Source organism: Quercus lobata, chromosome 4 (assembly GCF_001633185.2).
Source record: "Quercus lobata isolate SW786 chromosome 4, ValleyOak3.0 Primary Assembly, whole genome shotgun sequence".
Taxonomy (NCBI): domain Eukaryota; kingdom Viridiplantae; phylum Streptophyta; class Magnoliopsida; order Fagales; family Fagaceae; genus Quercus; species Quercus lobata.
Window position 1 is genome coordinate 90,956,043 of NC_044907.1, and position 26,332 is coordinate 90,982,374.

The 26,332-nt window shown below is 34.9% G+C and overlaps 1 long non-coding RNA gene across 7 annotated transcripts; it reads left to right on the forward strand.

The window, feature by feature from the left end:
* The first annotated feature begins 5,846 nt into the window (after positions 1–5,846).
* On the forward strand, positions 5,847–9,965 carry LOC115983584. 7 transcript variants are annotated; one of them, XR_004090105.1, is made up of 7 exons: positions 5,851–6,272; positions 6,393–6,578; positions 6,913–6,980; positions 7,854–7,987; positions 8,214–8,307; positions 9,352–9,418; positions 9,639–9,965. It is a non-coding gene; the product is annotated as an uncharacterized LOC115983584 (long non-coding RNA). The 7 variants fall into 7 exon arrangements; XR_004090107.1 differs by having other exon boundaries at positions 5,851–6,218; XR_004090104.1 differs by having other exon boundaries at positions 5,847–6,578; positions 8,214–8,368; positions 9,347–9,418.
* The last annotated feature ends 16,367 nt before the right edge of the window (positions 9,966–26,332 follow it).

Below are 26,332 nucleotides of genomic sequence, written 5' to 3' on the forward strand. Positions count from 1 at the left end.
AGACCAGCTATCCAAACACGTTCTAAATTCCAGTTTGTATGATCCATAAACCAAAAACATTTCTCGGACGGTGTTGCACACTACTAGAGTGATACAAACATAACCCACAACCTAAGAGCCTCACAACACTCTATAAACACTATGAGAAATGTAGAATTCGTTTTTTGTACAATGGGTACCACTCTTGGTGTTTATATACACAGCACTCCATTAATATTGAGTGTAATAGTGGACTTAGTGGGGTAGAGTAACGGTCTAAACCATTACTCCATAACTCCTAAATGTTATAATCTGAGGTATATAGAAGGACATGCCCACTTTGGGTGTCCATCCATATTCTTATCAGTTTCTAACATCTCCCACTCATCCACTGTGGCCATGGCCTTATTATCCATCTCTCAATGTGTTTCTTAGTGCGTTCATACTGGCAAATAGGTTGTGTGACCGCCGAGCACACTTGAAAAAACAAATTTGGGAGCACTATACTAAATCTTACACCAAGACCGGCATAGCAACATCCCTAAAGTGTCTCGTTATGCCCTAGACATATATTAACACATCGAATCAAGCATCTCTAACCCCTCTTGAGTTTAATACTCAGACTTATGCTTGATCCATCATAACTATCTAGATGTACTCACGATTATTTCGCTACCTTAAGCGCTATAACCTGTTGACAGTGAGTACAAATATAAGGATGTGTTAAAAAAAATAGTCTTCCCTTTGCACTCATGTCCTTCAACTTTGGTCCAATCGCTTTCCCAGCAATGTCCCTTTAGACCGAATCCAACATGGCCATAGGTAACATGCCAAAGTAGCAGACATCAAAACCTCAACTTCATGACATAGTCAAAAGTAACAAGGGCATAAGTAGGATCTTAATGAAAGATCCATGGGACTCACACGGTGAAGAAGCAGGGATTTATTCTCTCACCTCCACTTTTGGTCAAGCAAGCACATGTAGTATGAAATACATGCTACGGTGGAGTTCTCTTAAGCAAGAGCGTATGTCTTAACTCAATACACCATACAAATCTTAGTCTAGTCACTACTTAAGCGCCTAACTTGAGTCCTTTATTCGCTTGCCACCTCAGGCATCAAATAAGGTCTCGCATTTGGCTAACCACAGGCTACATGGATCATAGGCTATCCATGTACGGTCTAATCAAGATAAATATATTATAAACCTCATCTTAGTACCAACTAAGGCGACATCTGTTTGTATCAACCATCTATATATGCTACATAAGCATTGAATGACACAATGTCTCATCTCTGCTCACTACTCAAGCGCCAGAGGTGATCGCTCGTGTGAGTGAGACGACCTAAGCCTATCGACATACCTTTCATACCACAGAACTCAACATATGGTATATGTGTATGTAAACATACATACTATTAACTGAATAACATCATATGTATTTAAAACAAAATATCCCAAAAGAGTACAATAAATGGTAACTAAAAACAACATATCATTATATTCTACGTAACCCTAAACTCCTAACATGAGCCTGAAAGACATCCCTTCCTATAGGCTTTGTAAGAGGATCAGCAATCATGAGGCTTGTAGAAATGTGTTTTAGAACCACTTCATTGTGAGCAACTATGTCTCGAATGTAGTGATATCGTATATCAATGTGTTTGGTTATACCATGATACTTAGAATCTTTAGCATAGGAAAGTGCCGCCATGCTATCACAATATACCGTAACGAGATCCGAGGCATCTTTGACAACCTCAAGATTTTGAAAGAACCTCCTCAACCAAACTGCTTCCTGAACAGCTACTGAACATGCTACATACTCTGCTTCCATAGTTGATAATGCTATACAGGATTGTTTCTTGCTACTCCAAGTGATGGCGCCATTATTTAGCGAGAAAGCATATCCAGATGTAGATTTGCATTCATCTAGGTCACTACCCCAATCAGCATCACTATAGCCAATCATACACAAATCTAAACCCTGATAACAAAGGACGTAGTTCGCTGTCCCTTTTAGATACCTTAATATCCTCTTGACAGCTTTCCAATGAGCAAGTCCTGGATTAGACTGAAATCTGCTGACTAATCCAACAACATAACATATATCAGGCCAAATACACATCATTGCATACATTAAGCTTCTAACTACATTAACATAAGGAACACGAGCCATCTTTTCTTTTTCATCTTGAGTCTTAGGACATATATCAAGGCTTAAGCTCTCATTTTTTGCGACTGGAGTATCTATGGGTTAGCAATTATGCATTTGGAAACGCTCAAGAACTTTCTTAATGTAGGTTTGTTGTGATAAACCTAAAAGTTTCTTTGAGCGATCCCTAAGGATTTTAACCCTTAGAATATAATCGCCTCACCCATGTCCCTCATCTCGAAGTTAGAGGACAACCACCCTTTTGTGGCAATAATCATCTCCATGTCATTACTAGCCAGTAATATGTCATCGACATACAATGACAAAATAATGAAACTTCCTTTGAATTGTTTTACGTAGACACAATGATCTTCTTCGATCATCGTAAACCCATTCGATAAAACGGCTCAATGAAATCTCAGATAACACTGTCTAGATGACTGCTTTAAACCATATATGGATCGCTTAAGTTTGCACACTTTGTGCTTTTGACCTTTGGTCACAAAGCCAATAGGTTGATCCATATAGATTTCTTCATCTAGTTCTCCATTGAGAAAAGCTGTCTTAACATCCATTTGGTATAATTCCAAATTCAAGTTTGCAATAGTGGCCAGAATTAGTCGAACAGAGGCAAACCTCACAACCGGAGAAAAGGTTTCCTCATAGTCAATACCCTCATTTTGAGTGTATCCTTTTGCCAATAATCGAGCTTTATACCTTTCTATTGACCCATCCGCCTTGCGTTTGATTTTAAAAACCCATTTGTTCCCAATTGCTTTACGCCCTGACGGTAGGTCTACCAGATCCCAGACCTGATTAGTCCTCATAGACTCCATTTCATGATTCATTGCTTTCATCCACTCATCACTAATAGAAGATGAGAGAGCCACTTGCATAGTTTTTGGCTCATCATCATCCTGTGAAGCAATCATGAAAGCTTCCCTCTCAATCTCAAAACAACGACGAGGAATATTTCTACGTGGTTGAGGTTGTTGTGGATCAACTTCTAGTGGTATGCTCCCACTAGGTTGTGAGTCACTCCCACTGTCTCTAGGAGTTTTAGGAATTTCTTCCTTGTCCTCTACTAGTCTACTTGGGGTGCCTACCTCTTGATCCATCATTTCATAAAGAGTCAAGTTCTTTTCAACCTCACCTATGTTAAGGAATCAACATCACGTGACTCCAATTCAGTTACACTTCCATTAGGTTGTTCACCTATCAACACATAGCCTTTGGAATGCTCAAAATATCTTATAAAGATACACTTCTTTCCTCTAGGTCCCAACTTCCCATGTCTATGAGAAGTATTGTGAACATAACCTATTGAACCCCATGGCCGCAAGTTATTCAATTCATGTTTCTTGCCGGTCCATAGTTCATAAGGTGTGGAAGATACTGATTTAAAGGGCACTCGGTTAAGTATATAGGCTGCAGTCAAAAGTGCATCCCCCCAATATGAAATCGGTAAGTTTGCTTGCGCCATCATTGACCTAACCATCTCTAGCAGTGTTCGATTTCTCCTTTCCGCCACACCATTTTGTTGCGGTGTATAAGGCATCGTTAACTGCCTTGCAATTCCCTTTTCATCACAGAGCTCCTTAAATTGCTCAGATAGATACTCAAGCCCACGATCAGTTCTGAAAGCCTTAATGCTCTTGTCTAATTGATTCTCAACCAATCTCATGTATTGTCTAAAGAAATCTAAAGCCTTAGACTTATGAGAAATCAAATAGACATGACCATAACGTGTATAGTCATCTATAAATGTGATGAAGTAGAAACCTCCATGCCGTGCCCTCACATTCATTGGACCACATATATCAGAGTGTCTTAGTTGCAATGGAAAAGATACCCTTGTGGCTTTTCCAAATGGTTTTCTTTTTTACTTTCCCACAAGAGAATGTTCACATGTGGACAAAGTGACCTTAGCAAGATTGCCCATAAGGCCTTCTCTAGCTAACCTAGTCATCCTTTCTTGCCCTATATGACCAAGCCTAGCATGCCATATAATTGAATTATCAGAAGCATTATCAGATGAAATCAAAAAAACTGAACTATCATTATTATAATATTCAATATTCAAAATTAAAAAACCATTTGAAATAAAACCACGACCGTAATAAACTATTCCCAAATGCAATAAAACATAATTATTCTAAAAAATAAACCGAAAACCAAGTCTTAACAAAGTAACTACGGAAAGTAAGTTTCTCTGGATCTCAAGAGCATATAACATGTCATGGAGTAACAGAGTGCGACCACCTCACAATTCTAGCTTGTAGGTACCAATTCCAAGCACCTCCATGCTAGCTTCGTTTCCCACCTTGATGTCTCTACACCCAACAGGAATCCGGCGGTACTCCATAAATCCCACTCTATCTCTGGCTACATGTTCTATTGCCGCTAAGTCTATAGTCCACATAGGAGCAGAATTAGCAACAAGGACATGACTAGTTACAAAAACATGGTGAGATACAGGATTAGGTGTTACCTTTTTTGGCTCAGTGCATTCACGAGCAAAATGTCCTTTCTTTCCGCAATTATAACAAGTCAACTTAGACTTGTCCTTCTTTGCGCGCTTACCTCTAGTATTGCGCTTGACAAACTTAGCCTTCTTAGGCGGTGGCCCATTAAGTCTCTCTTGTCCAGAAGCATAATCAGGTTGCTAACGTTTAGGCCTAGATGCCTTACGCGAGCTAGTCTTAGCCATGTGCACAGAACTAATTGGCTTGGTTGCTTCAAGGCGCTCAACATCAAGTTCCAAGTGACGAGCCACATCATCAAATGTTTTGTTGTTCTCATTATGTGTCAAGTTTTGACACATCGTCTCCCATGAACTTGGTAGTGAACGAATCACTGCCTGGACTTGTTGTTCGTCAGTAAGATTGTTTCCAGCTGATTTGAGCTCTCGAATCATGGAGGACATCGCCCTAAGATGTTGCTTCATCATATGTTCAGAGCGCATCTTATATGAATCAAATTTCATTGTTAAGTCACACAGTCCAGTGGCTGATGTTCCTTCATATCTTAGCTTTAGAGCTTTCCAGTTATATACTACTCAAATTCACCAATCAAGTCATTGTGCATACTGCTTAGCATTGTAAAGCACGCACACAAATCCTTCTTGCGCCAACTTTCATAGGCAGCAAGATCATGTTGGTGTTGCTCAGTGCTTCCTTCATCGGGTTTACTCAACGAATGAGTTAGAGTCTCTAGGACTTCTTGCTCATTCAGCATATACTGGATTTTGTGATGCCAAATATTGTAATTTTCACCTTCCAATTTCTCTCCTTTATTGAGATCAGCAACTATACCTTTAGAAGCCATTTCACTACAAAATTTCACAAATGGGACATTACACACACATTTCAAAAATTTTTGCCGTTCGATCTAAAATAAACTTAGGTAATCAACACACGTCACAAGATCGAAAATTCGCTAAGCTTCTTAATTATCTCTTGTGCCACTAATGTTTATTACTAAACTTAATTTTAATTTATTCGTGCAAAATTATGTATGGGAGATAACACAACTCAACCATACTCCCATTATTCCGTATTTCAATTCTACACATATTTACAAAATATATGTATTGAAAACAAGTTACCAATCTAATCTAATACTATTTAGAATAGCAGAAGCTTTTAAGGAGGTGTTGCCACGTTAGGAAAAAAGACCATTTAAAAAATTGACACGTATATAACTTTAAGTCAAAAGAGTCGCACGTAACATCATTTCAATAATCTTAAAATTTTATCTTTTATTTCTACTACACCGTTTGAATGCATCTCACTATAAATAACAAAAATAAGACTCAAAACCAAACGTTAGGCAAAAAAAAGCATCCGCTGTTTCCATTCGTTAAACACAAACGGCCAAAAGAAAAACCCTTCCTCGCCGATCTGCTTTGCAGTTTGCCCCATGTTCTATTTCTTCTGTGCAACAATGTGCAAATTTGCCCACTTAGATTTCTGCCCATATACGAAGAAATTATTGTTCAGAGAAAGCGACCGATTGGAATTTTTCTGGTAGAAGAGGAAGAATAAGCGTTAGACTATTAACGCACCATGGATTGAGAGAGGGGTACCACCACAAGCCTCCACTCCACCCGCTATTAGACTAACGGAATCGCTACTAGTAAAGTTTTGTTTTAAATTAAAAAAAAAAATTAGGGATTTTGTTTTTTATTTGGAGAATCAATTGGGTGTTAATTATGATTTAGATTGGTATTATGGGTCTGATTTGGTTTTGATTAAGGGATACGGAGGTAGAAGAACCAAGCAGAGTTTGTAGGCGCCAAGAGAAAGAAGAAATATTTAAGGCCGACTATTGTCCGTTCCCTCGCCAGACTTGGGCCACCGGAACCGCAAGCAAGAAAAATCTATGGACCATCAACACTGTTAGGCCATATATCTGCCACCTAGATCGTTGGAACCGGAACCGGTACAATTTTTTCCCCATTTTTTAGATTTTGGCATTTGGGTATGAAACGTTACTATTGATTGAGTTTTTTTTTTTTTTTTGTTGATATGTTTACATTTTATTCGTTTCTGTTTCGGGTTTTTGGGTTCTCTATCAACATGTTTGTTATCTCAATTTTAGATATTTGCTTTTGTTCTGTTTTTTAGATTACAAAAATCACTAAAAATATTGATTTCAGTTTGGGTGCTTCTGTTTCTAATCTTTATGAAACCATTGAGATTAAATAAGTATAGGATTGAAATCATTGGGTATTTCCGTTTCTAATGTTTATTTTCCTTTTTCAATCTTATTTTAGGTCTTTCTGCCAGAACATCATACACCCAGATAGAGTCCATAAGGCACAGAGAGACAGGCCGTATACCTGTAAAGTTATTGTTTTTGGTTTTTTCCCTTTCGTTTTCAAATATGGGGATTGAATATGATTTAGGTTTGAATTTCTTGGTTTGGGTTGGTTTAGATTTAGCTATTTCAATTAGATTTGGTTTTGAGTCAGGCTTCCATTAGCATGCCGCTGATAGGTAATTTGGCCAGTTTTTAATTTTTAACATTTTAAATTATTGTTGTGTTAGTTCTGGCTTGAATTAGATTGGTTTGGTTTTGAGTGATCATTTACAAAATTCATTACGATTAGTATTTTTTTCTCTTTTGAAAATTGAGACTGCTAAGTTTTTGAAATTGACAGCACTGATCAGCTTTGCAATGCCTAAGATAGTAATCAATATATACATTTTAGTAATATGCTCACAAATTGTTTGATAAAATTCTGTTGTTGTTTTTTATTCTAAAATTTATTTTTATTGTTTATAATTTAAGTTTTATGATGTGCATAATTCTCCTAAATTTATTGTTAATATTTCTTTTCATCTACTTTTGGTTTTTGAGTTGCTATGGTTGGATCGTTGGCCTTTGGTTCAATGGCATTAAAAAGGGGTTTTTAGCAAATTTTGAATTGTGTAGTTTTGGTATTTGATGTCCTCTACTTTAAGAATTCTCAGTTTATGCTCCATTTGTATTAATATGAGACTTTTTTTTTTTTTTTGTTTGTTTGTTTGTGTTTGGCTTGAATTAAAGTTTCTAGGTTATATCAAGCTTTGGTTTTATGTTTAGTCTATAGGTTATCTCAAGCTTGGTTTAATCAAAGAATCATGCTATTGTATTTTAATTCGACTATAAACTTCTTTAAGAGTAGCATCTAGATTTTTGAGGGGTTTTGTTTGATTCTTTGTTTGTTTACAGACCCCAGCTTCTTTTCCAATGCCCTCCTTCAGTAACCCACAGATTATTTTCTACTTTCTGCCATGCATAGCAAAAGACCAAATCTATAGAGTTTAGAAGCTGTCTGCAAATTCCTGCAATAGCAAAGTGAAAAGGTAGAACTGTGTTTTTCCTTCTTCTATATATATTTTTGAAGCATATTTCCTAAGACTTCACTGTCATCCAAGATGATATATTGATTGTTGGAACCATTTTTCACAATTAACTTAATAATGAATACTACTGTGAAATTTGACGGTGCTTAGACCATGGAAAGGACTAAGAAGATTACTTATTGATAAAAATAAATAAATAAAGGACTAACAGGGTTGAGTCTAATAGGTGGGTTCATGCTCTGCCCCTATCTCCTCTCTGTGGCATCTGCTGTTTGTGTTTGTGCTCTTCCCCCATCTCCTCTCTGCAACATATACGGAAGGTCCACATCATCTTACTGTTTCTTCTCCTATTTGAATTAGCATCTTCAATCTTCAATATATGTATGTTTTAATTTAAAATATGATGCTTATACTACTCGAATTACAATATGTCTTCTTCAATATATCTATATTAAAATTTTTTTTCCCTGCTTAATTGTCTAGGATTCTTTTACCCTTTTTAAAAAATAGATTGGTTGATTCTCTTTCTTTGAATGCATTGGTTTGGTTTTTTCTTATGGTAACATTAGGGACTTATCCTTTGATTTATTGTAGTTAAAAGTAAAATTTCACCTTGGATTGTTTAAAATCTTTATGTATAAGATGAAAACAAACTTTCCAGTTCAAGTTTGTGCCAAAAAGTGTTACTGTTTGATGTTAATTTTGCTGTAAGTATTTATTTTATATGTCCTTGGCTAATGGAAGCCAAATCCTTAGCCATCATCATATGGTAAATAGCCAACAGATTGTTAAAAACTAACCAACAAAATGTAAATCCACTGCTTAAATATTAACTAACATCTCCTATCCATGTATAAGAACTGTGTTTTGAAGCATATTTGAATGCCAAATGTTTGTCGAAATGTGTGATAGAAAATCTAATAGCCTATGTGCAAATAAAAATTAGCTACTACACATTGCCAGACCATTTAGACTAACTTTATAACAATTCATTATTATTGTCTCTTTTACTTTCCATAAACTTTTATGCTTAGAGCTTTAACATAATATGTAATTCATATCTATGAGAAATACCTGATTCGAGGCAACTGACCTCCAAGAATGAGAAATAAGATTTAGAGAGAATAAAGAAGATTAGGAGAGAAACTGTTGCTTTTTTCATTCAATGGTCCTTACAATCACCACTCTAGCAAACCACTAATATCCAGTTTTCTTGAGTATTCAAAACTATTCCAAGTAAAGCCATATATGTTGCATTCTAACAATTTGTCTAACTAACTAACTAACAGCAACTAACAGATGTTAACAGCTTTTATGGTAAAAGACTAACAATTCCCTAACTCTAATGCAACTGCTTAGGACAGGTGTATGTTAGGCAACATCAACAATAACAGCTATGGCAGCAAGTCAACTTCAGCAGCAACATCACAGGTGTTGCTTGATGACTCTTAACATATTCTATATTGTTAAGTAATAAAATAGTTTACTTTATTTTAATATACAAGTTACAAGGAAAGTTTTGATGCACGGGTTAAATTTGATCTGTCATGATTTATTATTGCATAATATTCTCCTTGAGTTAGGCAATGATTTGATTTGATGCAATGATTTTCTATGTTCGGGTTTTTACCAGAAAGAGACTGATTTTCAGGATTTATGATGGCTGAACCAATGCTCATGATTGGTGGCAATAATGCTCAACTTAAGTTGCTGCATAACTCATGTTGGTGCTGCTGCTGGAGGCTTAAGTAGCTGCATAATTGCTGGTGGTGTTGTTGCTTAAAGTCAAATTCTTTTTTTAGACAATATATGCTTAAATATACTACATTATTTAAGTTTGAATGTAAGGCAGTGGAATTATGATAACTAAGTTTATGTAGGATGCAAAGTTCATAACTAATCAGACTATTCCAACGTTTATTGGGTATAAAAGGAATTGCATTTTCTTCAATGATCAAAATGAAACTCATGTTTTCAACTTGCAAGATATAAGCTTTGGAGATTTACAAAATATCCATTGCGAGGGTAAGAGATATTGTTTTCTACCAGAGATGATTGCTAGAGATTAATAAGTGTTAGAGATATTGAAATTGAATGTTACAGTACTGAAGTGGATGTTGAGCAGAGATGGTGGCCAGAAATTATGCAGGAACTAAGATACGGAGATAGAGAGAGAACTACCACCAGTAAATTTTTTTGTTCCTTTCTTTCTTATATCTAGGTATGAAATATGAATTAGTTTTGAGAAAATTGGTTGGATTGATTTTTATTTAGGTATTTGGGTTTGATTTTAAAGATAAATACTGCACGTTGTAACGTTTAAGGGCTTTGTATTTTGTCCATTTACTGTACTAACCACACGGTAAAAAAAAAAAAAAAAAAAAAAACACATTTGAGGCCTTAAAATTTGTCCACACGTTGTTTTTCTCTTCTATATTGTTTTTTTTTTTTTTTTTTTTTTTTTTTTGAATATCTACCATGCTTTTTTTTTTCTTTGATTTGGTTATGAACTAAGAAATATGAGTTAGTTTTGGGTATTTTGGTTGGTTGGGTTAGTTTTGTATTGTTCCTTCCTTGCGAGGATGGCTTTAGGCTTGGCATTTTGTATAGTGATGTAGATTGAATCAGATTTGAAACAACTGATTTTGTTACAATGAGAGAATACTATGCATATCGATTGTTTCAACAATTTAATGTAGATGCACCTATGCAAAAAAAATTGCAGTGGTGTTGGTGGTGAATATGAGTTTAGCATGGCATAACTTAAGTTCATTATTATTGTGGGTGGTTGTCATATTTTGAGTTCTTAAAAGTTAAAACAAGGGGTCCATAACTTACTTTATTTCATCAAAGGAAACTCCAAATGTCACTGTATGAAATGTTGATACTTTTTTGTAATAATGTTAAGATATGTTCATGTCTTACATGCTTTTGGTTATGGTGGTAAAAACTAAAAACTAAAAAGTTAGGCAATTAGATGTAGATATGAAGCCCAGCCCAACCATAACACGTACTGCCCAAATTCAGACCCAACTTCCAAGTAAGCCCAAAAAAAGGATTCTTATTTCTCAAGAAGATAAAATTTTAAGTACAATTTTTTAAAAGTGGTAACCTTTCCAATTGATTTCGACTACTTGATTGTATTGACCAATATAATTTAATTTCCATGGAAAAAAATCACATTGTATTAACCATATGATTGATTTCAATTGGAAAATCGAAATTACAACATATAAGAACATGTTTGATCTCACCAAACTGCTTAATGGGGTGCGACCTGGTGGAACCCAGACTAAGCAAAATATAAAATTATGTCATGGGTGCGGAAAAGACAAATCATAAACAAAAAGAGTTGATAGGCCTCACTTGCCATAAAATTTTAGTCTCATACATTCTAAATTAGTCTTACTTAGATGTTCACAATCATAGCCTCCATTTTGGATCTCAAGTATGCTATATGTATTTGTTTTAATTTATTCCAAATATCTTGGCAGGACAAAATTTTTCTCCCAAATGCTTAATTTTGATATGCACCTATGCATATCGTTTGCAGTGGTGTTGGTAGTGAATATGAGTTTAAAAATGACCCCGCGCATTGCGCGGGTTAAACACTAGTTTTATCAATTAACTATTAAGTCAAACATACTATCACAATTTAAACTCATGAGAACAATTCATATAGGCATCTCATTATTTCACTAAGAAATAATTATTTCTTTGTCGCGTTAAATATAATATTTAACGTTGTGTAAATATACCATATTTCACTAATAAATAATAATGAAATTAAATAATTTACAAAATTAAAGAAATTCCAAATCATTTATGCATATACCTTTTATGTTTCATGAGAAATAAATGTCAGGCTTGTATAGTATACGTTTCAATGAAATAATTGGAATAAATTATTACAAATATATCACTGACCATGACATAGTGTTTGGTCATGTACTTATGTTTTTTATTTATTTTTTAAATAATGGTGAAACAGATGCAATAGGCTTTGTAGGTTCATACACACCAACAAATATGGCAGAAGCCCACATTAAGGCCTCTAAAACCCTCCTTAGCAACAATGAGGCGGACTGCATCAGGGGCTGAAGCAAACTGCCCAGTTGATGCAATAGGCTTTAATAGGCATAAAACATAAAAAAAATTTCACAGGAAACAAAAGTGGCCCATTGTACAGTGTATGATAAAAGTAACTGAGGAAATACAAACACTATTTAGGTAATAAACTATTGTGGGATCCCTTTTTGTTTTTATTTAATTTGCTACCACTCTAGCTCTTTCGGCAAGAGAAAGACACGTGATGGGCAGCAGTGGAGGTTGTCTTCAACCTTCGTCCATTCGATTTCTTTCGGCCAAAAACACGAGTTTCAGACATTAAATTCAAAGTTTTATATCTTCTTCATTTCAAGTCCGTTTTTAACGTACCATATACCGATTTAAAGCTTATAACATATAGATTCATAATATGAGATCATATTTTGCAAATAAAAATCATATTAGAGCAGTTTTGTCCTTAAAGTTTCGGTGTTCTAAGTTTTGTTAAACTATATCTCATGGCACACTTAGAGATTTGCTACGAAATTTAAGATAGATATTAATACATGTAATATAAACAACATATATTAATTTTAAGGCACAAAATGCTCAGAATCAAAACTTGCCATCAAAGGCCATGTGAGGTGCATAGAAATTTATAGCATATCACAGAAGCATAAAATGCATTAAGAACTAATCATATATGCCTATGACATTGAGAACAACCTATAAAAGCTCTGATACCAATGTAAGAAATAGATAATTGCAGCGGAATATAAGTAATCGATTTTTCGGCATACCTCTCTTGGCCTAAACCGATGATCACACAGGAGTTTTGAGATTATTCTACACTGTCTAGGGCCAACCTTCACGCAGACCAGCTATCCAAACATGTTCTAAATTCCAGTTTGTATGATCCACAAACCAAAAACGTTTCTCCGACGGTGTTACACACTACTAGAGTGATACAAACATAATACACAACCTAAGAGCCTCACAACACTCTATAAACACTATGAGAAATGTAGAATTTGTTTTTTGTACAATAGGTACCACTCTTGGTGTTTATATACACACCACTCGATTAATATTGAGTGTAATAGTAGACTTAGTGGGGTAGAGTAACGGTCTAAACCATTACTCCATAACTCCTAGATGTTATAATCTGAGGTATACAGAAGGACATGCCTACTTTGGGTGTCTATCCATATTCTTTTCAGTTTCTAACATTTATATTTGACATTTGAATTAGGAGAACTGAATTGACTTAATTTCTGGAATATATATATATATATATTTATATATATTTCTTTTCATAAAGGATGATGTTGTTTGCACTAAAGCTAATCATTATACATACTCAAGAGTATACTTGTGTCAGGTTAGGTTCGGTTGGATTGGGGATTTTCTTAGATTGAAAATGCCCCAAACTTGACCTAACCCATGACAACTCTAAAAACAAACCCAACCTAACTTGCAAGGATTAGCTTGAGACCATTTTATCATATTAATAAAACATTTGTGCTTTCATTCAACTATATAAACATATTATTCAATAAATTATTGCAATTTTAAAATTAGTTGTAATACTCTAATTTCGTAAAAAAATAAGTCTTAAAATATTTAAATAATCAAACTACTAAATTGAATGCAAGTCTCTACATAAATAAAATTCATATATAAATAAAAAATTAATTAATCTATTCTAATAGCTAGGTTGAGTTAGATTACTCTGGTTGAAAATTTTACCAATCTAATCACGAGTCCACCCAAACCAAGCTTCAAACAAAAATCAGGATGATAAGACAAATTGAAAATCGAACTCATCAACTCACCAAAGACCAATCTAAGGTGTCACTTGTCAAATCGAGTTAGGCTCGTCGAGTTGGTGGGTTAAATGCATTCTATATATTTTTTTAGAAATACAAATGGACTTTAGAGCATTCCCATCAAGAGTTCTAAAATTTTTAGCATTTAACACTTCAAAAATCAACTTTATTTATTATACCATTCCACTTTAAAATATATCAAACATCAAAGCTTCTATTTTTTTTTACCATTTCATTTAAATAATATAAACTACTCATTCAAATAATAATAAAACAACTACACACAAACCACCAGCCAACCCCTCAGCCAACGTGAGAATAAAAAACTATTTTTTTTTACAATTCAAGCTACAGTGAGCTTGTATTAATACAAGCTCACTGTAGCAGTATTCCAAAACTTTTACAATTTGAAAGCTTTGATGGAGTTGTTTTTTTGGTGTTTTGATGCTAAAATTTAACATATACCCTTTTTAGCATCCTTAATGGGAATGCTCTTATTAGCTTACTTGGGAGCAAGCATTAGTACCCGGTCTCTTAAATATCATATTTTGGCATATTTTAGCATCAAAGTACCAAAAAAACCCATTACTCAGTCTTCCAATTATTTTTTTTTAAAAAAAATTACAATTGTGCTAGCAAGCTTCTATAATTTTTTATTATATTTTATTCACTCTCTTTCCTCTCTCTCTATATTTTAATTATTCTCTCTCTTCTCTCTCTATATTTATTACTTTTATTTTATTGAATAATTTATATTATTTTAATGTGTTGTATTTTAAAATAAAAGTTGGGATGTTGGGTGTATTATAAAATGGTATAATATAATAAATAAAGTAGCTTTTAAAATGGTAAAATAGAATATTTTGAAGATACTAGATGCTAATGCTTAATATCCGGAGTTGTCTTCGGATATCCTATTTTTTAGCATTGTGACACAAAATACACACATTACCCAAATGTGTATTTGCTAAATTTTTTACAAACCTACTACAGTAAACTTCTACATATACAAGTTTTTTTTTTTAGCCAAAAAAAAAAAAAAAGTTCTAAATTGACAAAGATGGATTTTATATTATGCCATTTCTGCTCCCTACAAAATTTTATATCGGGAGAATTGAAATTTTATCAGAAAGTGTAGGATTTTAAATTTCGACAGCTAGCATCTATTGAGGTTTAAAAGCTGCTGAAAACCGTGGCTCGACAGCTAGCTCGATAGATAGGGTATCTGTCGAGATTTATGAAGTTCAGTTTTTCAAGTTGATTTTCATCGAATCTATGAATGTATGTTTGAGCTTTCTTTTCTCACAACCCTAAACATATATAATGATTATTTTAAGGGCTAAAAAGGTGACGCACAATTGCACAAGAGCACAATTATAAAGTGTGAAGAAGAGGGTGACCGGAGACCTAGTTTGCCCTAATTCTTCAAGAAGCTGCTGTGTTTGTACACCATAGGGTTTTGAGACCAAGCAACTTCATGATCTTCATCGTGTGATGAACTGAAGAGCTTTGCAGCCAACATCCTTCTCTAGTTGGTGATCAAGTCGTGTACTGGGATTTGCGCAATTGGTTAGTCACGTCCTGGGAGCTGTGCATTGAAATGAGAGATTGTCACTACAGAACAAGTCCAATTGTGTATTGGGGTGAGGGTTCAACTATAGGTTGGTATAAGGTACTGGAATTCCTTTACTTGTAACCGCTTGTTTTGATAATAGTGGATTCTCAGGAGTGCTAATCTTAAAATCACCCGGTGGGGTTTTTGTCATGTAGGTTTTCCCCATTCGTAAACAAATTACCGTGTCAATTTATTTTCCACTACATACTTAGTTTAATTGGTGATTTGTTTACGCTATCACGCTTCTTACATGTTAATTTGATTAATTAATAAACTTTTCTAATTAATCAACTAATTTATCACAAGGGATCAATACATTCTTGACCTATCAAGTGGTATCAGAGTAGGCACACTCTAATTAGGGTTAATCTTTGTTGTGTGAACCATTGACCTCTGTTTGTCATGGATAGAAGACAGTCTCTTATTATACCTCCTTTATTTGATGGCACTAACTATGCATACTTGAAAGTACGCATAAGAGCTTTCTTACAGTCTTTAGATGAGAAAGTGTGGCAAGCTATAGAAGTGTTGGCCGACTGGGATGATGCTAAAATCAAGGTGTCAAACTTCAAGAATAGGGCATTGAATTCTTTATTCAGGGAAATCACGAATGAGGAGTTCAAGAAAATATCCTCCACTGAAACTACAAAGAAAGCATGGACCATCCTCCAAACAACCTATGAGGGAACCAAGGCTGTCAAGGATTCAAAGCTTCAGAAGTTCACTACAAGCTTTGAAGAGATCAAGATGGAGAAGGATGAGTCATTTGATGAGTTCTATGCCAAGTTCAAGGACATAATGAACTCAGCTTTTAATATTGGGGAAATCATTCTTGAACCCAAAATATTGAGAAAAGTGCTCAGATCTCTACCTAAGAGATTCCATGCCAAGATCACTGTCATTGAGGAATCAAAGGAAATTGATAAAATTCCTTTGATAGAGTTGGTTGGCAATCTGCAGACCTATGAGTTGGATTTGATAAGGATCGGAAAATCGAGCAAGAACAAAAGCATGGCATTGAAGGCCAAGAGCAGTGATACTGATGAGTCTTCTAATGATGAAGATTTTAAGATGAAGTTCTACATCACCAGGCAATTCAAGAAGTTCATGAAGAATGCCAATGAAAATGGCTTCGACACGGACCGTAGACAGTTGAGTTCTTCTCAGTTTAAGAACAAAGACAAAGGGAAGAAGGATGCTAGGGATGGAGGTCAGTACACTATTCCCTTAGGACCAAAGTGTTTTGGGTGTTAAGGTTTCGGTCATATGAAACAAGAGTGCCCTATGTATCTCAAGACCATTGGGAAAAGCAAGACACTTGCTGCTACCTTGAGCAACACTAAGCCTGAGGATGACTCCGATAATGAGGATGATGGAATCCTAAATGCCTTCACTGCCACCGTAAATCCTACTGAAGGGATTGTTGAAGATGTGGATGAAGAGGAAGAATTGGTGGAGTCTAAGTTTGAGAAGATGGATGACCAAGATGACATCCACACAGCCTATGCAAAGTTATACAAGGTCTCAGAAAAGCATGAGAAGTTGTATAGGTTGGCCACCAAGAAGCTTAGTGATGTAGAGCTTGAGTTGGAAGAAATCTCTACAAAGTTTGATGAAGCAAATTAGACCATTAGACTATTGAGATTTGAGAATAATTTATTGGCTAAGAAGACCAAAAAGCTTGAGGTAGAACTGTTCCAAGTTAGAGCTCAGCTGGAAAGGACTTCAAGTGCTAAACTCGGTGAGATGTTCAATCTTCAAAAATCTGCTTCTGATCAAACTAATTTAGGGTATGATTTTTCCTCTTCTAGTATTGTTTATGCTAGTACTACTATTTTTGTTCCTCCTACTAATAATGTTGAAATTGAGAACAATAAAATTAAAAATGAATTAACTAATGAGAACATAGATAAGGGTAAATCTATCTTAGGAACACCCCCTAAACTTGCTAAGAATGAGACTAAAAACCCTAGAGCTAAGAAGGGAAATAATTAAAAGCCTAAACAGAAAAAGAAGCATTTCTGTCATTATTGTGGAGCAGTTGGACATACTTGACCTAATTGCTACAAGTGGTGAGCAACCCAAAAGAGCAATAGCATGATCGCGTCGGGAGATCAGAATCAGTTTCATCCCCTTTTGCTTCTCTTGGAGATCTTCCCAAAGCCCTCATGTTCCTTTCAAACTTGAACGATCTTAATTCTTCCCCCTCACTACCGAATCAAGGGTTCTCTAAATGAAAAGGATCTTCCAAGGTGTGGAAGGAAAAGAGTTCAAAGTGATTCTGTCTCTTTTTCTCTCTCTCTCTCTCTCTCCTTTGTGTTTTTGTTTTTACATTACTTGTGTGTTTTGCTTTATTGTTTTAAGTCAGTCTAGTTTTATGCATTGCTTTGGTTTGTTTAACATGTTTTTGTTTGGTTAGTTTTCAGTTTTGTTTTATTTTGTTTTTCATATAAAAAAAAATTGAAAAATTAGAAAAATACAAAAACAGTGTATGTATGTGTACATCGGTACTTGTGTACCTTGGATGGCCATTGAAACAAAGTTTTCTAAACTTTGTATCTCTTGTAGCTTAGATGAGCATCTCTATGCATAACTAAGCAAGTGAGTTTTGTGGCTTGTGTTTGTCATGAGTAAGGTTAAGTAATCTCTTGTACTTAACACTCGTATCACTCTTTTTGACGGAAAGGATTAGAACATCCTAAGAGAAAGGCATAAATAACCATCTCACCACTGTTACCCACCAATCATGAAATGACATTTGTATGCCTCGGCATAGTAAAAGTGGAATGTCAAATGCTTAACATCATTGGGTATTTCTTTTCTATTTCTAATATGCCCATGTATGATATGCTTATTAAAAGAAAAATATTCAAAGAAAAATAAAAGCAAAAGATCAAAATGCTTTATATGATTGCAAGTATTCTAGGAGATGTGGGAGTTATAGGATATACTTTGAAGGTGATAGTCCCCATCAAACAGTTATGATTGTGTGTGAGTTAAAGTGATTTTCTCATATCTCAAATCGTCATAATATGTAGACACTTATGCAATCTTGTGATGTTTTTCACACACAACATGCAATATTCTTTGCTACTCTTGATACATGTGTAGTTACAATGTGATTTGGCCATCACAAGGTATACATGTGTTAATATATGCTCACTAAACTGTCTTAATTTACTTTTTAAAATATAAAATTGGCTAGACTTGTTGTGTGTGTGTGTGTGTTTTGGGATCTATGTGCTTAACATTTTTTTTGTTGAGAGATGTTTTTGAGAGGTTAAAATGTTGTTTGGATCCTTGGTTGAGTTGCATATTTGATTGCATTCATGTCTGTGTTTTTCTCTTCTTGAAAAACTATTTTTAAACAATCTCAACAGCTCCTCGACACCTCTCGACACTTGGCCTATCTATTGAGTTTTTCAGCTTCTTTTTATCGCAATCTCGACAGCTTCTCAATAGCTCCTCGATCCATCGAGAAAGTTTCTGTCTCCTCGATGGCTGCTCAATAGCTCCTCAATCCATCGAGCTTATTTTTGCTATGGACACCTCTAGATAGTTGCTCGATAGCTATATCTATTCATGCCTTTAAAGCTTAACATTTCTCGACACCTCTCAATCTGTTAAGAATTATGAGCTTCTTATAAATATGCACTTCGTGATTCAGATCTCATTTTCCTCGATCTCTCTTGATACTTCTGTGTCTTCTCACCTCCTAAACACATTTCTCTCACTTCAAACTCCTTTCCCAAGAGTTTTTCGGCCTCAAGATCATCTTCTTTCCTCTGGTATGATCTTTTTCACTCATTCTATCATGCATTTCATGTTTTCTGACCTAACTTTTGGGATTCTTGATAAACTTTGGGGTTTTTCAAAATTGGTGGAGTTTTTGTGAAATTTTTGGGATGGGCTTGATGAAAATGACTTTTAAACATCATGCATTGCATCACATGTGCATTATAACATTGCACTTGGGCCGAGCCCATGATGTCTTTACTATTGTATATCACATGCTCAAGCATTTTTCATGCATACATACCTTTAATTCTTTATATTTTGATATATTGATTGTGTTGGTGCTTTTCTGCGTGTCTCTCTTTCCCCCTCCCTCCTTCTTTTGGTTAGTTGTGTCATGGCACCTAAACGAAAATCTACTCCGTCCCAGAACCCTCTTCGTTTCGGGGCATCCACTTCTTTTGACACCACTCCCTCTTATGTCCGGTTCCATGATGAGAAGGCCAAATCAGACTTCTTTGAGAACTTCTCTAGATGAGGCGTTCATTCAGAATGCCAAGTCATTTTCTCGGACTTCTTCGACACTGACCTACCCACTGTCATTCACAGTATGGGTTAGGAGTCACTGTGTGACATCTCGGTCACTTGTCCATCCATGCTGATACAGGAGTTCTACTCTAACATGCATGGATTTGATTATTCAATACCTCTTTTTGTTACTTGTGTTCAAGGTACGTGCATCGTGGTCACTCCAGATATTGTATCCGACATGCTCCGTGTCTCAAGGGTAGAGCATCTTGACTACCCCGGTTGTGATCATCTTAGGACTGTCCAAAGACGAGCTCATATCCTCTTTTTATGAGCATCCCTCTGATTGGGGTGATCGTTAGTTCACCTCTTGTTCTACCTTTGCTAAAGGCCCTAGGTTTCTTAACAAGATTATGACTTTTGTTTTGCATCCTTTTTCTCACTATAACTCTATTACCGAGTCCTGCGCTTGATTTTTGCTTTCCCTTTTAGAGCATCTTACTCTAGATTTTCTCTCTCACTTTATTCTTTTTATCATAGATGTACATAGGGATACGGCAACCCGTGATAAGCTCATCTTCCCTTCAGCTATCACGAGGATTTTACGCCATTTTTCTATTCCCTTTCCTGTTTCCAACCACTTCCATGTTATGTGTGCCATAGACACCACCACCAGTAAATGGAGCAAGGCACAGCTACGTTCAAGGTGGTCCGGTACGATAGCTCCTCCCACTTCTTCAACCCCATCCACCTCTGCTCCCTTTTCTTTTGCAGGTGGTGTGACTCTTGATGCAATCATGGCTTAACTTCACCGCATGGATGCTCGCATTGACACTCTGAGTGATGAGTTGTGTTAGGTGAACACCCGTGTCGGCCGTATTGCCAGACGAGAGGCTCGCCTTGGTGGTTTTGTGGAGTCTCCCTCTCCTCTTCTCGAGGCATCCGAGGATGACGAGGCATTCGAGGACGATGATGACTCTGACGATGACGATGACGATGATGATGAGGATGGAGATGCTAGCTCACCCAGCGATGATGAGATGTCTACTTGATACTTACCCTTTGTCACTCGTGACAAAAAGGGGGAGAAGTTTTGGATATGAGAGTAGTCATACTCATAGGGGGAGGGTTAGCATAGGAGATTTTTGTTAGGGGGAGTGTTCATATTTTTGAGGGATGTAATGAGGATTTTTGTATCTTTTCTTTTCTTTCTACTTCAGATACATTATATCTTGTATATTGGTCATGTGACCATTTTGACATACATTGTACTTATATTTGGTTTATATATATTTTGATGTATGTTCTTTCACCTATCTCTCCATGTATTGTTTCTTTTCTTTTTTTATACATATGTTTCTTATTAAGTGTATGCAATCTTTTATTTTTGTTTCACACTAAGATGCCTTGATGAGTTTTGTTTAAAGTATTTTAGAAATACAGGTTATCAAAGTCTACTTGCCATAAACTCTCTTCTTGCAAAGTTTTTCAAGAGTTTGTGTTAGGATAGATTTTATTGTATTTAACAAGTGAATATGAGTTGAGTGATTTATAACTTCTCTCATATGTTCATTTGTTTGTTGTCGTTTTGTCATAGATTGCCAAAAAGGGAGATTGTTAGGACATATGTGATTCAATGATAGGAACATATGTCACTATTTTATGTAATTGGCTAATCCTTTGACAAAACACACTTTACTTGTAATTGGGTAGATTTAGGATGAGTTTAATGCATCAAAAAACAAGGTTTCAAGTTCAAGCATTAAATCCATGCAAGTTTTTCCAAGAATCAAGTCAGACAGTGCAGGATTTCAAAGTTCGACAGCTAACATCTATCGAGGTTTAAAAACTGCTGAAACACATGGCTTGATAGCAAGCTCGATAGATAGGGTATCAGTTGAGGTTTATGAAGTTCAGTTTTTCAAGCTGATTTTCATCGAATCCATGAATGTATGTTTGGGCTTTCTTTTCTCACAACCCTAAACATATATAAAAATTATTTTAAGGGCTAAAAAGGTGATGCACAGTTGCACAAGAGCACAATTCCAAAAGTGTGAAAAAGAGTGTGACCAAAGACCTAGTTTGCCCTAGTTTGCCCTAGTTCTTCAAGAAGCTGCTGTGTTTGTACACCGTAGGGTTTTGTGACCAAGCAACTTCATGATCTTCATTGGTATTAAATCCATGCAAGTCTGTCCAAGAATCAAGTCAAAAAGTACAGGATTTTAAAGTTCGACAGCTAACATCTATCGAGGTTTAAAAGTTGCTGAAACACATGGCTCGATAGCTAGGTCGATAGATAGGGTATCTGTCGAGATTTATGAAGTTCAATTTTTCAAGCTGATTTTCATCGAATTCGTGAATGTATGTTTGGGCTTTCTTTTCTCACAACCCTACACATATATAAGAATTATTTTAAGGGCTAAAAAGGTGATGCACAGTTGCACAAGAGCACAATTCCAAAAGTGTGAAGAAGAGTGTGACCGGAGACCTAGTTTACCCTAGTTCTTCAAGAAGCTACTGTGTTTGTACACCGTAGGGTTTTATGACCAAGCAACTTCATGATTTTCATTGTGTGATGAACTGAAAAACTTTGCAGCCAACATACTTCTCTAGTTGGTGATCAAGTCGCATATTGGGATCCATGCAATTGGTTAGTTACGTACTAGGAGCCGTGTATTGAAAGGAGAGATTGTCACTACAAAACAAGTCCAATTGGATATTAGGGTAAGGGTTCAACTGTAGGTTGGTATAAGGTACTGGAATTCCTTTACTTGTAACTACTTGTTTTGATAATAGTAAATTTTCGGGAGTGGTGATCTTAAAATCACCCAGTGGGGTTTTTGCCGTGTAGGTTTTCCCCATTCGTAAACAAATCACCGTGTCAATTTATTTTCTACTGCATACTTAGTTAATTGGTGATTTGTTTGTGCTATCACGCTTCTTGCATGTTAATTTGATTAATTAATAAACTTGACTAATTAATTTATCAAAAGGGGTCAATACATTCTTGGTCTATTAGGAGAGACCCGCATTTCTACTAATTACATAACTATGTGTAGTACTTTACTACAGAATGTTGGGTGCTCTACAGACTGGTCCACTGCAGAATCATGGAAGGGACCCTTAAGTTGATCCAGCCAAAGTTCAGAGAAATCCACTCCCTCAGTAGTAGAAATTAGCACTGACTTAGGCAATGAGGAAGAGGAAAGACCCGCATTGTCGATGGGAGCCATCATGACTTTGCAAAGGAGTTCCTGGTTCAAAAATCTATTTGACCAACTAGAGTTTACGGCTAATGAGAGAAGAATGGCCACGTAAGCCCTGGTAAGCATTGCCTCGAGAGTAGGGGTCGAGCGCCTTACAGTAGAAACTCGGTCTAACCGAGCCTTCCTTGAGGACACCAATGAAATCACTTTTAGTGATGAGGACGTGGAGGTGAGGTACCTGGATCACAGAAGACCACTTTATTTGGTAGCCTCGATAAATCAAATTTTCGTCAAACGAGCCCAAGTGGATACGAGTGCTTCAATAAACCTCATACCACTCAGCACATTGCAAGCAATAGGAAAACTAGAAAACAAGATCTTAGCATACCCAATGGAAGTAAAGGGATTCAGAGGAAGGGGCGAATACATAGTGGGATACATACAGCTTTGGCTAAAAGTGGACCCTATAGCCTCTCTGACTCACTTCCATGTATTAAAGACAGAGGTCTCGTATCACATATTGTTGAGATGACCATGGTTGCACAAGCATCACCTCATCCCATCAACGTACCATCAGTGTGTGAAGGGGAGAGTTAATGATAGAACAATTCGAAATGCAACAAACCCGTCCCTTTTCAAGCAAGTGGAAGTCCATCTAGTGGAGATCATGTTTTATGACAAATAGGCTCCGTCAGGAGAAATTTTTGTGTCTAAACCGTCGAACACCTTTGAGTAATCAAATACATTATTTTGGATACACTTTAAGCAATTGTATAGAATAATATGATTGAGAGTTTTTTTATATTTTATATTTTATATTTTTTGTTTTTTTTTTTTTGGGTTGATTGAAGCAATGCTTGAAATTAAATGCAATTGATTAGTTTTCATTTATTTTTATAGATAAATTTTGGCTTGGGGGAAAATTCAATTATATCTAGTTTCTTTTTCTTAGACTTCAAATCCTATATGAAGCAAAAGTCTCTAAACATTTTGTTCTCTCTCGCTGCTATGCTACCAACGACTCCACTATTGCTATAGCTATCTTCACCAACACTGCCATGGATTATTCTGTGATGGCAAACCAATCTTTCACTTATATTTCTTTGTAGTATAGTCATATATTTATTTGGAGTTTGAATCTTCTAATTTGCTAATTTTTATGACATTTTGAAAGTTATTAAAAAAAAAAAAACCTGGTTCATTTTTTGCAATATTTGAATTTGTTTGCTGGATTTCAACAACTCTAACCATGGATTATTCTCTCGAGGGTACCTTGTCTTTCTCTTATATTTATTTGTAGTGTATTCTTATATTCTGTTTTGTTTCAATAATTTTAGGCTCTCATTCTTTTGATTTGCTAATTCTTATGATGTTTTGAAAGTTTTAACTTCTAAATTATTGGGTTCATCTTTTGTAATATCTTAAACTGGTACCTTATCTCTTATATATCTCTATTGTGTAGTCATTTATTATTATTATTAATTCTTGGCTTTGAGTCATCTAATTCTTTATTATTTTTTTGGACTTTTAGAAGTTTTGATATTTGATTCTTTGATTTTCCACTTTTTTCCCCAAAATTTGATATTTTTGTCATTTTGAAAATTTGAACATTTGAATTTTTTGGTTCATTTTTTGCAATAACTGAACTTGTCAACAATAGCTATGGCGTTATACGTTTATGTAAAGTTTTCTAGTGCATTGTATGGAATTAAGAAATAAGAATTAAACTTAGTATAACTTAGTAGATTTTACTTTTACTCATGTCATGTGTTAGTTATTTTGCCGAATTTGACTTGATCCATGGCCAAATTATTGATGCTTATTTATTAAAATTATTAATTAAAAATTTATTGAATTTGATTCATGATACATTATACATTTATGCAAAGTTTTCTTATGCATCGCACGGATTAGCAATTAGTTTAAAATTATAAATAATATGACACCATGTACACTGTTGGATAAAATATTAATTGTTTTTTGATAAGGAAAAAAAATATTATTTGTAAAATAAACTTTCACTAGTTCACTCAAAATAAATTTAGTCCTATCTTGACTTTTGAAGATTAAGTGGTAGAAAAACACCAAGATTGCATTATGATTCGAGTAAGTAATCATTGAAATTTTGCTTAAAAGAAAGTGGTGTTTAAGGGTGTGTTTGGAAACATGTAAAATAATTTCCAATTGTAAAATATTTTCAATTGAAAATATTTTATAGGAAAGGAAAACATTTTCATCTGTTTGATTGTGTTCTGAAAAATGCGGCGGAAAAGTATTTTTAGTGTTTGGTTTTGCATGAAAAACATTTTCCAGAAAATAACCATCAACCCATAATTTTCTTATTCTTATTTGTTCAATATATTTAAAAATTTTCTCAATGCTTGAATATCAACGAGAGAGAGAGAGAGAGAGAGAGAGAGAGAGAGGGGACATAATATCTGTTCAATTTATTCTAGATTTTTTCAAATATATTAATATCTCGAACATTAATGACAATCTTCCACTTGTTTGTCATACATTCAAAAATAGATAACATCCAAGTGAATGACTAATAAGCACATAAGTTTAAAATGAATAGGAACATATTCAACAAGCGTCAAGTTTTTAACACTATAAATGTACAATTAGACTTAATATATATCGTCGGTAGATAGTATGAGGATTTGAATAGAACAACACAGCAAAAGTTTACTCATGGAGAGAAAGAAGTTTGTGCTCATGTTCTTGCTCTTCCTTCACTTGGCTTCTCGTAAACCTCTCTTTCTCTATTCCTTTTACATTTTTAGTTTAGTAGGTCTAATAATTAAAATCTTTATAGGCCGAAAGGTCTCAAGTAACTTATCTATTAGCGACCCATAAGCTTATGGACCTCAAATAGAATGTAAAATATATATTTTATGGTTTTCTCAGTTTTCTGCCTTGTTGTAGTAAGTTAGTTGTAAGCTTCCTTCATTGCAGCTGAATGTATTTTTACTTATGTTAAGTATACAAAATTTCTTACAATTTTTTTTTAAAAAATAATTTGTTAATAAATTAAGTTATGATTTGGGTAACATTACTTACAATTCTCTATAAATATTGCTACTATACATCAATTAAAACAACCCACACTTCATTGATTTTGAAAAACAATATATTGTGTCATTAATTGTTTTACAAAGCCTATCAACAATTAATTTTACCAGTAAAAAAACTACTAAAGAATTCCAAAAGTTTCCAAACGGGCCAAATTTCTCCCTTCATTTTCAAAAGAAAAAATTTCTTTTTATCGCTATTAGGGATACAACAATTTTACAACATTCCTAAATTAGAGATTTTGGCAAAAATATTTAAATTAGAAATTTTGGTAAGCTCATATGTGAGTTGGCATGTTAATTTAGGAATG